The following is a 14,426-nucleotide window of genomic DNA, read 5'->3' as shown; positions in this document are numbered from 1 at the left end:
ATTTTTTTTTTTTTTTTTTTTTTTTTTTTGAGACGGAGTCTCGCTCTGTAGCCCAGGCTGGAGTGCAGTGGCCGGATCTCAGCTCACTGCAAGCTCCGCCTCCCGGGTTCACGCCGTTCTCCGGCCTCAGCCTCCCGAGTAGCTGGGACTACAGGCGCTGCCACCTCGCCCGGCTATTTTTTGTATTTCTTAGTAGAGATGGGGTTTCACCGTGTTAGCCAGGATGGTCTCGATCTCCTGACCTCGTGATCCGCCCATCTCGGCCTCCCAAAGTGCTGGGATTACAGGCTTGAGCCACCGCACCCGGCCTGGTTTTGCTTTTTTTGAGGGAAAGACATGTTCTAGCCTCCCTTTTTCTGTGCAAATGAAGCGCAGCTGGGCAGTTGGTGCTCTGAGTCACTGGATTCCATGGACATCTCTTGTCTTGCCTTAGAATCTAGCCATAATTTTTATATTGTTTCTATGGGAATGTTGTGTTTTACATCCCAAACAACAAAATTCCAGATGAATTTTGGACTAACATGTTTATAGTTTGGGCCGATGATCTTCCATTTCAAAAAAGAGGCTGTAGTTCCTCCTAGCACTCAGATTGGTACATCACATCCTGTCTAAAGAAAACATAAACCATCACATTACAAACGAATTGAAATTTATTTCTTATTTTGTAAATGGGTTCAAAATATGGAAGGCTAACTTAGACCCTGTTAAACTATGACTTATGTATTAATGAACTAGTGCTCTTTAATTTTTATGTATTCCAAAGTTTCTACAACAAGCAAATTTACCTTTGTAATCAGAAAAACGATACAAAAAATAGTTTGATTTCTTTTTTGAGATAGGTCTTACTCTCTTGCCCAGGCTAGAGTGCAGTGGCTCACTGCAGCCTTGACCTCCTGGACTCAGATGATTCTCCCACCTCAGCCTACTGAGTAACTGGGACTACAGGTGCATGCTACCACTCCTGGATAATTTTTTGTATTTTTTGTAGAGATGAGGTTTCGCCACGTTGCCCAGGCTACAAATACTTTTTAAAAAGAGATTCTGGGGCTTCCTTTAACATAATTAAAGAAAAAAATCATTAGAGTTGAAAAACTTCCATTTGGCCCTAAAAAAATTTTATTGAATCCTGCCTTTCTTGAGCAATGCCACAAACTTCATTCTTCATGAACTGAGTTTATGTTTGAATGGAAGATTGAGGAAGAACCGCAAAGAGGGTCATATTCATTATTTGCACTTAACCTCATAAACTTTCACTTATCCTTTGCCATCTGTTATCAACCACACCTGCAGGATGGACTGGGGATAACAAAAGAGGCTTTCAGGGCAGAAAACTACAGCTAAACGATTCCAAAGTCAAAGGTGCCCTTTGGGAAGTCTGCCTAGATAGCCAGGGATTTTTCTTTCTCAATCGTTAACATATTCATATAGCTCATGAATTTAAAAATAGAAAATGTCTCCCAGCGAATACTTTTTAAAATCCTTCATCTCTAGAGTTTTCATTTCTCCAGCCCTCACAAACAATGAATTACTTTCATTTATTAGTTTGGGGTCTATTCTCCCAGAATTTCTTTAGGCAAATACAAGTGTATATAACCTCATATACGTTTTAAGCTGTGGACCATTTAAAGAGCACCATATCGGGTGGGAATGATCTTTCTACAGAATTTTGTTGTTGTTGTAAGAAGAAATATTATAGTGAACTTTATACGATTTTATTCTTCAGCAAAAGTAGAGATAGCCCGGCCTATTAACTAGTACTAGGAGTCAATAGACCATTAGTTTAAGATATAACTCTGAACTGTTTTTCCTGGTGCTTCAGCTGAGAAAGAGAATCTGCATCTGTGCGTGTGAAGGTTAAATAGGACATGGACGTGGCAGGCTCTGACAAGTACAAGTACAGGAAAATGATATTAATGATTACCTTTATGTGGGCCATGGTATCTTCTAACCTTCAGTTGATGATATGAATGAATAGCCTTAAATTGTGGCTCGAAACCATTAAGCCAGATTTACAAAGCAAGATTACTGTTATCACATATGATTTCTATAACGGACTCATCAACCCAACCTTCTTTTATTGCTTACAAATATCACTACCATTGGCCAAAATTTATTGACCCTCTGTAATATGCTTTCTACAATTCACAATGAGACTAATGAATTGGGAGAGACCTCTGGACTTCTAGAATGTCTAAGAAGCAGTTGGTATCCCGCCATAGAAGGGGCCTATGGAGATTTGCAAAGGAAGTGAGGGAGGTCATACACCTGAGACCAGGTATATTGAATAGCTGCATGGGCTTTCACATCCTTGTTTTGCATAAATCAATGTTAATTTATAGGTTACATTGAAGCCTAGTACAGTGTCTTTAAACAATCTACTCTATGAAAAACATTTGCCTCATTTGTTTTATTATCTATCTATATTTATCTTATGTAATTCATGTTACATATTCTATATTTCTGAACATTTAAGGCTAAATTTCAGATGTCAGTTTCCTTAATCCTAAATGATTAGGTATGTTTATTTCCCAAGAACAAGGACATTTATATAACCACAGTACAGTTACCAAAATCAGGAAATTTAACATTGAAACAACACTATTGTCCCATGTATAGACCCTCTTTGAATTTTACCAATTGTCTCAAAAATGTCCTCTATAGCAATTTTTATGTTTTCTAGTATGAAATCCAACCCAGGACTCAATGCATTTTATTCTAATGTGTCTTTAGTCTTCTTTATAATGGCACAATTCCTCAGTTTTTATTTATCTTTCATCACACGGGCATTTGTGAAAAATACAGTTCCTTTGTAAATATCTCCCAATTCTTGTTTGTCTGATGTTTCCTCATGACTAAGCTCAGGTTGTGCAAAAATGGAAGGATTACTATGCAAGTGATGCTGTATTCTTTTTAGTTGTTTTACTTTTTTAATGTGTTTTTTGAGACACGGTCTCACTCTGGCACTCACTCTAGGCTGGAGTGCAGTGGTGCAATCACAGCTCACTGCAGCCTTGATCTCCCTAAACCCGGGTTGGAGTGCAGTGGCATGATCATGGCTCACTGCAGCCTCAACCTCCTGGGCTCAAGCAATCCTCCTGCCTCAGCCTCCCAAATAGCTAGGAGTATAGGCGCAGGCTACCACACCCAGCTTCAATATAAATCTCATAAGAACTCCAACAGGTTTTTTATTCTTTCTCTTACTTAGTGGAATGTAATAAACAGGTTCTAAAATTTTATATGGAAATGTGAAGGACCAAGAATAGCCAAAGTATTCTTGAGAAATAAAGTGGGCAGAAACACTTTACTAAATAACAGAACTTATTACAACATTCATATACAGAATGCCATAGATATAGATACAGATACAGATATAGATGTAGATCTCACTCTGTTGCCCAGGCCAGAGTGCAGTGGCGCTATCTCAGCTCACTGCAACCTCCACCTCCTTGGTTCAAGCAGTTCTCCTGCCTCAGCCTCCCAAGCAGCTGGGATTACAGGCACAGGCACGTGCCACCACGCCAGGCTAATTTTTGTATTATTGTAGACACGGGATTTCACCATGTTGGCGAGGCTGGTCTCGAACTCCTGACCTCAAGTAATCCGCTCACCTCAGCCTCCCAAAGTGCTGGGATTACAGAGGTGTGAGCCACCACACCTGGCCCAGAATACCCAGTTTACATTGAACCCTCATATAAAGAAAATAAAACTCAACCTTACCTCCCACTGTATGCTAAAATTAATAACAGGTTGATCATAGACTTCAATGTGCAAGGTGAAACAATAAAGTTTGTGGAGGATAATAAGAGATAATACCCTCATGTTCTTGGGATAGGGAAAGATTACTTCAACAAGACACACAATGCATTTAACATAAAGAAAAAAATTAAAACATTTCCTTAAGAGGGTGAAAAGCAAGCCACAAACTGGAAAAAGGTATTTATAATACACATGATGAGAAGGGCTTGTGTTTGGAAGATACATAGAACTTCTATAATTCAATAAGAAAAAGACAGACAATAAAGGGAAAAATAGGCAAGCAACTGGAACATGCGCTTTATAAAAGGTGATATCCAGTAGCTAAGAAACATGACAATGTGTACAACCTCTTTAATTTTAAATCACCTCGTCTCTAAAAACAAAAATTGTAAAATGCGAATAGAATTGTATTGAATCCATAGATTAATACAGAGAAGTGACATTTTTGCAATATTTATTCCAACAGTTTGTGAACATGTTTGTTTCTTCTTTTATTTGCGGGGGTGTGTGTGTATTTCTCTCAATAATGTATTACATTTCTCTGTGTAAAGCTCTTGCACATCATTTTTAAATTGTATTTCTTGATACCTGATTTTTATTTATTGTTTATTATTTTTAATTTTTTTTAGACAGGGTCTTTCTCTGTCACCAAGCCTGGAGTGAAGTGGTACCAGCATGGCTAACTTCAACCTCAACCTCCTGGGCTCAAGCAATTCTTCCATCTCAGCCTTCTAAGTAGCTGGGACTACAGGCATGTGCCACCATGCCTGGGCAATTTTTTATTTTTTGTTGAGACAGGGTCTTACCTATGTTGCCTAGCCTAGGTTGGTCTTGATCTCCTGGGGTCAAGCCATCCTCCTGCCTCAACCTACCAAAGTGCTGGGATTATAGGCATGAACCACTGCACCTGGCCTGATACCTGATTTTTCTATGCTACTGGTATTTAAGGATGCAAGTGACTTTTTTTTTTTTTTTTAAGATGGAGTCTCCATCTGTCGCCCAGGCTGGAGTGCAGTGGTGCCATCTCGGCTCACTGCAACCTGAGCCTCCCGGATTCAAGGGATTCTCCTGCCGGAGCCTCCTGAGTAGCTGGGATTACAGGTGTGTGGCACCTCGCCCAGCTAATTTTTCTGTTTTCAGTAGAGATAGGGTTTCACCATGTTGGTCAGGCTGGTCTCAAACTCCTGACCTTGTGATCCTCCCACATCTCTCCACATCTGCCTCCCGCCTTGTAATCTTGTGATCCTCCCACCTCAGCCTCCCAAAGTGCTGGGATTACAGGCATGAGCCACTGCTCCAGGCCACAGTTGACTTTTTAAGTAGACATTATATGCAACAAAATTGCTTAACTCACTTATTCTAAATACTTATTTATATATTCCTTTAGAATATTGTATGCACACAGCCATATAACCTTTAAATAACGTTAGTAGTGTTTCTAAATTTATAAATTTTCGAAATCTTCAAATAATATCAGTAGTGTTTCTTTCTAAATTTCTAAATTTCTTCTCTGTATTTTTCTATTCTTTATTCCCTGACTGGGAGCTCTAGGATGATATTGAATAGAAGTGGTGATATTGGATATTCTTGTGGCAGATGTGGAGATGAGCCTCTCATATCTTCCTTCAAAACAGAGGCCGGGTGCAGTGGCTCATGCCTGTAATTTCAGCACGTTGGGAAATTGAGGCAGGTGGATCACCTGAACTCAGGAGTTTGAGACCAGCCTGGCCAACATGGTGAAATCCCATTTTTACAAAAAATACAAAAATTAGTCATGCATGGTAGAGCATGCCTGTAGTCCCAGCTACTAGAGAGGGAAGAAGGCAGAAGAATCGCTTGAACTTGGGAGGCGCAGGTTGCAGTGAACCGAGATCATGCCACTGCACTCCAGCCTGTCTGAGAGTGAGATTCCATCTAAAAAAAAAAAAAAAAACCTGCCTTGGAGAGTGCAGTTGGCTCACAGCTTCTAGCTGCAGGCACCTTCAGCATCTCCTTCAGCTTTTGAGCTGAGGCCATAAATTTCCAGAGCTGCCTCCAATCAATTAATGGGCTTGGCAGTGGTGCAAGGACTCACCTTTTTGGCCAGTGTAGGACCCCTCCATGGGACATCTTTGAGCCACAGCTCCCCATTTGGCTAGTCAAGATATTCTCAGAGCTGTAATTTACTGCTCTTCCTACCTTATCCTCTTCCTTCCCTTCTCCTTGCACAGGGATCAGATCAGCATTGAGGTCTGAAGCTTTCTCTGCCCTCTCTTGCTGCCTCCCCCCTTGAGCTTTCATGAGAATTGCCTCCAATAAATCCATTGCACTTCTAAATCCATCTTGACATCTGCTTCCCAGAGGACTTAGCCAACATACTTGCCCTATTCCACAAATCAAAAGAAAATTTTTGACATTTAATTATTAATTACGGTGTTTACAATAGGCTTTTTGTAGATACTCATTATCAAATTAAGGAAGTTTTATTTTTTCCATTGACAATAAATGGATACTGAATGTAATCAAAATTTTTGCAAATTTTGCAAAAAGATGCAAATTTTTCTGCATCTTTTGATGTGATTATACATTTTTTTCTCCTCTATTCTGGTAATATAGATAATTACAATGGTTGATTTCTGCATGTTAAATCAATCTTCTTTTCCTGGGGAAAAAAACACCCAACTTGATCATTACTTATTGTCTATTTGCATATTGCTGGATTCTATTTGTAAATATTTTGCATAGGATTTTTTACAACTATGTTCATGATTGAGATTAGCCTGAAATAATCCTTTCTGGTAATGGTTCTTTTTTGTAGTTTTCAGATCTCTGCTGAAATTATGTCTTGTTTTTAATCTTCTCGAATATGATAAGCAAGTCTAGTCTGCTAATTCCAATATCTGGAGTTCCTTTAGGTCTGTTTCAATTTTTGTTAGTTCTGCTTTTTTTTACTCATGTGGTGTTTTGACCTCACATATGGCCTGGCTGGGTTTTTTTTTTTTTTTTTTTTTTTTTGTCTTTTCTTTTTTTTAGATGGAGTCTCACTCTGTAGCTCAGGCTGGAGTGCAGTGGTGCGATCTTGGCTCACTGCAACCTCTATCTCCCAGGTTTAAGCAATCCACCTGCCTCAGCCTCCCGAATAACTGGGATTATAAGCACATGCCAGGACGCCTGGCTATTTTTTGTATTTTTAATAGAGGTGGGGTTTCACCATGTTGGCCAGGCTGGTCTCGAACTCCTGACCTCAAGTGATCACCTGCCTCAGCCCCCCAAAGCACTAGAATTACAGGCGTGAGCCACTTACTGTGCCTGGCTGCCTGGTTGTTTTTTATTCGCTGCTGGACTTTATATTTGCAAAATTGTTTCTAGAAATAATTTGATGTCTAGGTTGATGCTATCTTTCTCTAGAGAGATTTGCCCCTGCCAGGAGCCTGGAACGCTAGCAATCCAATTAGAGAGACTGAGAGGATTTGAGGTTGAGCTGCAGTCCCAACAATAGTGTGTTAACTTCTAGTTCACTCCTCTTCATAGCGTGTAGCCCTTCAGGGTTCTAACACAAAGCAAAAGGTACTCATCGGGGCCTCACCTTCTTGGCAGCCCCGGATTCCAGGATGCCAGTACACCCCTCCCTGCAATCCCTGCAAGGTTGTCCAAAAGCATTTCGCAGCCTCTCAGGCACCACCTCCTAGATCATCAAATATCAATGGAAATGCAGCTCCCCTCCCTGAGATTCCATCCTCCCTAGATCCTAGCATTGCAATTACTTACTTTGTACTCACTTATTAGAATAGAGATTCCTATATAATATATGCCTATGTGAATTTGTCCATTTAACTTAATTTTTCAAATGAACTGGCAAAAAGTTGTTCACAACCTACTCATATCTTTTTAATGTCTATGGCACTTAAGTAATGTTCCTTTTCCTTTTTTCTTTTCTTTCTTTTTTTTCTGAGATAGGATCTTGCTCAGTCACCCAGGCTGGAATGCAGTGGTGTGATCACGGCTCACTGCAGCCTCAACTTCCTGCAATCCTCCCACCTCAGCCTCCCAAGTAGCTGGGACCACAGGTACATGCCACAACACCCAACGAATTTTTGTATTTTTTTTTTTTTGTAGAGACGGAGTCTTGCTATGTTGCTCAGGCTGGTCTCAAACTCCTGGCCTCAAGCAATTTGCCCACTTTGGCCTCCCAAGTACTGGGATTGCAGGCATGAGCCACTGTGCCTGGCTTGTAATATTCCTTCTTCAGTCATAACATTATTTGTGTTCTCACTCTCTTTCCAGAGTTTTGCCATCTTATTATTCTCATGAAAGAATCAACTTATGATTGTGTCATTCCTCTCTATTGTATGCTTCTTTTCTTTTCTTTTCTTTTTCTTTTTGAGAGAGGATCTCCCTCTGTCACTTAGGCTGGAGTGCAGTGGCACAATCAAGGCTCACTGCAGCCTCAACCTCCTGGGCTCAAGCAATCCTCTCACCTCAGCCTCCCAAATAGCTGAGACTACAGGCACATTCCACCACACCAGGCTAATTTTGTTTTTATTTTTTTATAGAGGTGAGGTCTCGCTATGTTGTCCAGGCTGGTCTTGAACTCCTGGGCTTAAGCAGTCCTCCTGCTTCAGCCTCCCAAAGTGTCGGGATTACAGGCGTGATCCACTGCACCCAGCAGTATATTTGTTTTCTATTTCATTGTTTTCTTTTCTTACCTTTCTACTACTTACTTTATATTTTCTTTCTTGTTACTACTATATATTTACTTATTTTCTCTTCTTTGGCTTATTTTGTGGCTCCATAAGTTCTTTACATGGATACTTAGCTCATTAATTTTCAGCCTTTCATCATTTCTATCTTATATGGTTTGGCTCTGTGTCCCTACCCAAATCTCATCTTGTAGCTCCCATAATTCCCACTTGTTGTGGGAGGGACCCAGTGAGAGGTTACTGAATTATGGGGGCAGGTCTTTCTTATGCTATTCTTGTGATAGTGAATGGATCTCATGAGATCTGATGGTTTTAAAAACGGGAGTTTCCCTGCACACTCTCTTTGCCTGCTGCCATCCACGTAAGATGTGACTTGCTCCCCCTTGCTTTCTGCCATGATTGTAAGGCCTCCCCAGCCACGTGGAACTGTAAGTCCAATAAACCGCTCTCTTTTGTAAATTGCCCAGTCTCAGGTATGTCTTTATCAACAGCATGAGAATGAACTAATACACTATCTTAGTCTATTTTAAACTGTGTATCACATGCAAATATGAGGCTACAAATTTTCAGCTATTTTCTACTTCAGCTGTACCCCCAAATTTAAATATGTGGTATTTCATTATCATTCATTCAAAATTATTTTTAATTTTCAGTAGGACTTATTCTTTAATCTGTGGGGTTCTTAAAACAATTTCTTAATTTTTGAACATGCAAGAATTTTCTCCTTTTTTAAAAATTGTAAATAGAGATGCGGTTTCGCCATGTTGCCCAGGCTGGTCTTGAACTCCGGGGCTCACGTGATCCACCTGCCTCAGTCTCCCAAAGTGCTGGGATTACAGATGTGAGCCACCATGCCTGGCCTTGAGAATCTTTTTTTTTTTTTTGAGATGTAGTCTCACTCCGTTGCCCAGGCCGGAGTAAAACGGCACAATTTTGGCTTACTGCAACCTTCACCTCCCAGGTTCAAGAAATTCTCTTGCCTCAGCCTCCTGAGTAGCTGGGACTACAGGTACGCACCACTACACCCAGCTAATTTTCTATTTTTAGTAGAGACGGGGTTTCACCATGTTGACCAGGTGGTCTCGAATTCCTGACCTCGAGTGACCTGCCCGCCTTGGTGTCCCAAAGTGTTGGGATTAAAGGTGTGAGCCATCGAGCCCAGCCTGAGAATTTTCTATATAAATTTGTTGTTGATTTCTATTAAATTGCATTTGGTGAGAGAAGATGCTGTGACTTCTTTCAATCCTTTGAAATTTGTTGAAGCATGAGTGCTGCATATTCTTGGATTGCCCTTGAGAGTTACTCTCCACCCTCTCCTCTCTGCTCTGAATGGCTGGGGGCTAATCTTTATACTGTATCACCAAGGCTCCCTTATCTGCTAGCTTCTATGTTCTGCCAAATAGCAAGGTGGTGACTAATAGGTTTTGGGTTTCAGAGGACATTTGAAACATTCATGGCTATATTGTTCATTATTGCTCCCCAACTGAAAACAGCCCAAATTTTAATCAGCAGTGGAATCTATTTAAGAAACAAACAAACAAACATTGTGGTGTCTTATACAATGAAAAACTGTACAGTAATAAAATGGCAAAGTATAGCTACCTGTGTATGAATTTCACAAACATAAAAAAGCAAGCCAAGAAGGAAGAGGAGGAGAAAAAAGGATGCATGCATTAAATACGGTTCTCTTTTCAAAAAATAAGGCAAAATAAGCTATACTGTTTAGAAATGCATACATACGTGGCAAAGTTATAAACAGACTCAAGAAAATGTTCATCCCAAGGGTGAGGATAGGGGCCCAGTCTAGAGAGGACTGAAGCATCCTCACCTAGGAGGAACACAGAGGGATGTGTCTGTGTCTGTCTCAATTTGAGTGGTGGTTATACAGACCTTTGCTTTAAAATTCTTCCTGGAGCCAGGGATCAGCAAATGATGGCCTGTGGGCCAAATCAGCCCAGTATCTGTTTTTACAAATAAAGTTCTGTTGGAACACAGCTGTGTTCATCCATTACGTATTTCATATAGCTGCTTCCATGCTATAATAGCAGGCTAGAGCGGTTTTGACAGAGACTATGTATCCTGCAAAGCTAAAAATATTTACTATCAGGCCTAGAAGAGTGCATACAACACATATGTATGGTTTCAACCAGGGGTTGCTTTAAACCATATATGTAAATTTTGCTCACTCTTCTGTATGGATGATACATTTCACATTTTTAAAAGAAGAAATAGAAAAGGAAATAAAAATGAATGAGATTAGCTCCTAATATGGTTAATACGTACTCACTGATTTTATAAACTTTGTTTTGAAGACTCTCTCTGAAAATCTGACTCAGGAATTATTTGGTTGGCCGAATGTGGTGGCTCACACTTATAATCCCAGCACTTTGGGAGCCCAAGGCGGGCAGATCACATGACATCAGGAGTTTGAGACCAGCCTGACCAACATGGTGAAACCCCATCTCTACTAAAAATACAAAAATTAGCTGGGCATGGTGGCGCATGCCTATGATCCCAGCTACTTGGGAGGCTGAGGTAGGAGAATTGCTTGAACCCGAGAGGTGGAGATTGCAGTAAGCAAGATGGTGCCATTGCACTCCAGTCTGGGCAACAAGAGTGAAACTCCATCTCAAAAAAAAAAAAAAAAAAGGTATAATTAACTAAAACCCACTCATGCTAATTCATGTAAAGGGAGATTTATTATAAAGAGATAAATCTTAAGAAACCCAACTGAACTTCAGAACTGGAGTAGCAACTCCAGGCAGTTTCTCTCTCTGTCTCTTTCTCTCTCTCTCTCTCCTTTCTCTCCAGTCTGGTCCTTCACAGATGATACATAGCTCAGTCCCTCTGTGCCAACTCCAAATTTCTAGGAGACATTTAATTTACTGCAACTTGAGTTACATTCACTGGTGGTGCAGTTTGTAGTAATGTGGCAGGTAGGGTAGCATAGGTAGGGTAGCTGTGGGAAGGGCAGCATTTCTTTGTTTTTTTTTTCTTTTTCTTTTTTTTGGGAGGGAGTTTCGCTCTTGTTGCCCAGGCTAGAGTGCAATGGCACAATCTTGGCTCACTGCAACCTTCGCCTCCTGGGTTCTATTGATTCTCGTGCCTCAGCCTCCCAAGTAGCTGGGATTACAGGCATGCAGCACCACGCCCAGCTAATTTTTGTATTTTTAGTAGAGATGGGGTTTCAGCCATGTTGGCCAGGCTGGTCTCCAACTCCTGAGCTCAAATGAACCACCTGCCTCAGCCCCTCAAAGTGTTGAGATGATAGGCGTGAGTCACTGCACATGGCCTAATTTATTTTATTTATTTTACTTTATTTTATTATTATTATTATTATTATTATTTTGAGACAGAGTCTTGCTCTGTTGCCCAGGCTGGAGTGAAGCGGCATGATCTCCTCGGTTCAGGTAATTCTTGTGCCTGAGTCTCCCAAGTAGCTGGAATTACAGGCACGCGCCACCATGTCAGGCTAATTTTTGTATTTTTTGTACAGACAGGGTTTCACCATGTTGACCAAGCTAGTGTTGAAGTCCTGACCTCAAGTGATCCGCCTGCCTCAGCCTCCCAAAGTGCTGGGATTAGAGGCATGAGCCACCGCATCTGGCTGGAAAAGTTATATTATTTTAAAGCCATGCCTCAAGCATAGCAGATGCATGAGCAAATCTGGAAAGTACACCAAAGGTCAAGTTCAGGAAGTGACAGTTGTGAAAAATACTCATAACCATCCAGCCACCCAAGGAGAGCAAGCTTACTCTGACCATGCAGATTCACAGAACCTGTCTGTGCTCCGACAAGATTTGCCATGAGATGCTTACAAAAGTAGCCATGGTGATTAAACCAGGCCATCCAGGTACTATCCACATGTCATAGTTACACATCATTAGCAAAAAATGGAGAAAATCAGAGAACAGTCCATGGCTATCATACCAAAAGTGCTATAGCACCATATTTAGCAACAGAACACAGGGAACCGAATGGTGAGACACATTTACAAGTAGATACACTGACCAAAGCAAATTAAGATTATGTATATTAGTTCCATACATGTGTATACCCTGAGGTAATTTTAAATTTAAAAATTATTTTATGTCCAACTACAACTTTTTTCTTTTTAAATGGTTTTATTTTATGTGCAAATAATGAGCAGATGTTGTACCCATAAATTCTACTTCCCAAAAACAGGAGCTTTTTAAAAGAAAACCACATAACTTTTAAAAGGCACTGGGATTCCTCTGCTTCTAGATCATTGCTAGGTTAGGAAAATAAAGTTTTTTCTACCAGGAATCACAAGTTAGAACTGAGTATTCTCCAAAGTGTAATTTCTAGAGTGTAGTGTCACTCCAGGCAAAGATTATTCGGTTCTCATGCCAAACATCCACAACTAGCTATCAGAAAGGTTAACAGTCTGATAGCTAGTCGAAACAGTCCAGCATAATCAGGCTTCATCAAACAATGTCATTATGCTCTTCTAAGATGCAAATAAACCAAAACAGGAAATACTAAAATCGAAATATTTGTCACGGTCATACAAATTGTTAGTTCCTTGTTGTATCCCCCCTTCTATAACATTAATAAAGGGAACATTTTACTGCAAAGAATATTTTATTTTATACATCACCAGCCATGAATTTTTGCCATTAGTTATTATACAAATGCTGCCTAGTGCCATTATCCAAATGACATAACCATTTTACATCCACAATTCACTTAAGTAGAATTTTCATGATTTACATAAGTACATCTATCAGTGAAGATTTAACACTGAGATGCAATCTAACATCCGTAATATGATGTTTTATAGACGGCAATGTAGAAGAGATATATTTTAATCACTTTTCATTTAAGCGAACTGACATAAAATATAAACTAATAATTTAGCAGTTCCAAGTCTCCAAAGGGCATTTTCAAATGTACATAAAAGAAATGGTTACAGAGATGTTTAAGAAGCATCTTCACATCCACATCCTGTTGTAACTGCTGTATCATTTTCTCTTCCAACTCCTTCCCTTTGCCTGCAAGAGGGGCTTGGATAAGATGGATGTTTTGCTTGACTTCTTTGATATCCTGAACTTCTGTAGCTCTTTATTTTTCTTCAATTTGTTCATTATAAATTTAGCTTGGCATTTCTGTCAGATCTCTTCAACTCTCTTCATTGCATCAATAGTTTAATTCCATAGCTCTCGCTGGTGTTTGATAGGTTCATTTCTATGTTTGTTAAATTCAAATGAATTATCCACTGTAAGCTCTTTACCAGCTACTTTCTGGAATGCTTTGGTCCACCTAACTTTGTGAGGATTGCACTTCTTTTTAAAGTGTTTATGACATTTAGATTTACAAAATCTGAACACTTTGCAATTGTTGCAGATGAACATCATGCTGTGGCCAGGGTAGATGGGCCCCGAACAGAAATAACACTTCTCGAAACACATGTTGAACCCATGTGGGTCCCCACTGACCAAATGCCAAGCTTGAGGGCCAACTATAATTTTTTTTTAACTTTTCATTTTGAAATAATGATAGAGTCACCAGAAGGTTCAAAGAAAGTGTACAGGGAGGCCCAGTGTACCCTATACCTCGCCTCCTTCAGTGGTGGTAACATCTTGAATAATTACAGTACAAAATCAAAATCGGGAAATTGACATTGAAATGCTCCACAGAGCTGATTCAGATTTCATTGGTTTTATAAGCACACACGTGTGTACTTCTATACAATCTTATTACGAGTGTAGCTTCCTGTAACTACCAACACAATTGAGATACACAACTGTGCCATCACTACAAGGCTGCCTCATGCTGTGACTGCCCAGCAGGTTCACCCTGCCCACTGCCTAGACAGAGCTGTTTTATCAAGACAGGGGAATTTCGATAGAGAAAGAGTCATTCATGCAGAGCTGTCTGTGTGGGAGACCAGAGTTTCATTATTACTCAAAAGCAGTCTCCCTGAGCATTCATTCAGGGATCAGAGGGTTTTTTGTTTGTTTGTTTTTT

General features: G+C 40.1%; 1 pseudogene; it reads right to left on the bottom strand.

Annotated features, from left to right (window-relative positions):
• Positions 1-13,304: 13,304 nt before the first annotated feature.
• Positions 13,305-13,867, bottom strand: LOC112611325 (annotated as a pseudogene).
• Between the last annotated feature and the right edge of the window lie 559 nt (positions 13,868-14,426).

The sequence above is a fragment of the Theropithecus gelada genome, chromosome 18 (genome assembly GCF_003255815.1).
Source record: "Theropithecus gelada isolate Dixy chromosome 18, Tgel_1.0, whole genome shotgun sequence".
NCBI classification, from domain to species: domain Eukaryota; kingdom Metazoa; phylum Chordata; class Mammalia; order Primates; family Cercopithecidae; genus Theropithecus; species Theropithecus gelada.
This window is presented reverse-complemented; position numbering and strand designations above follow the sequence as displayed.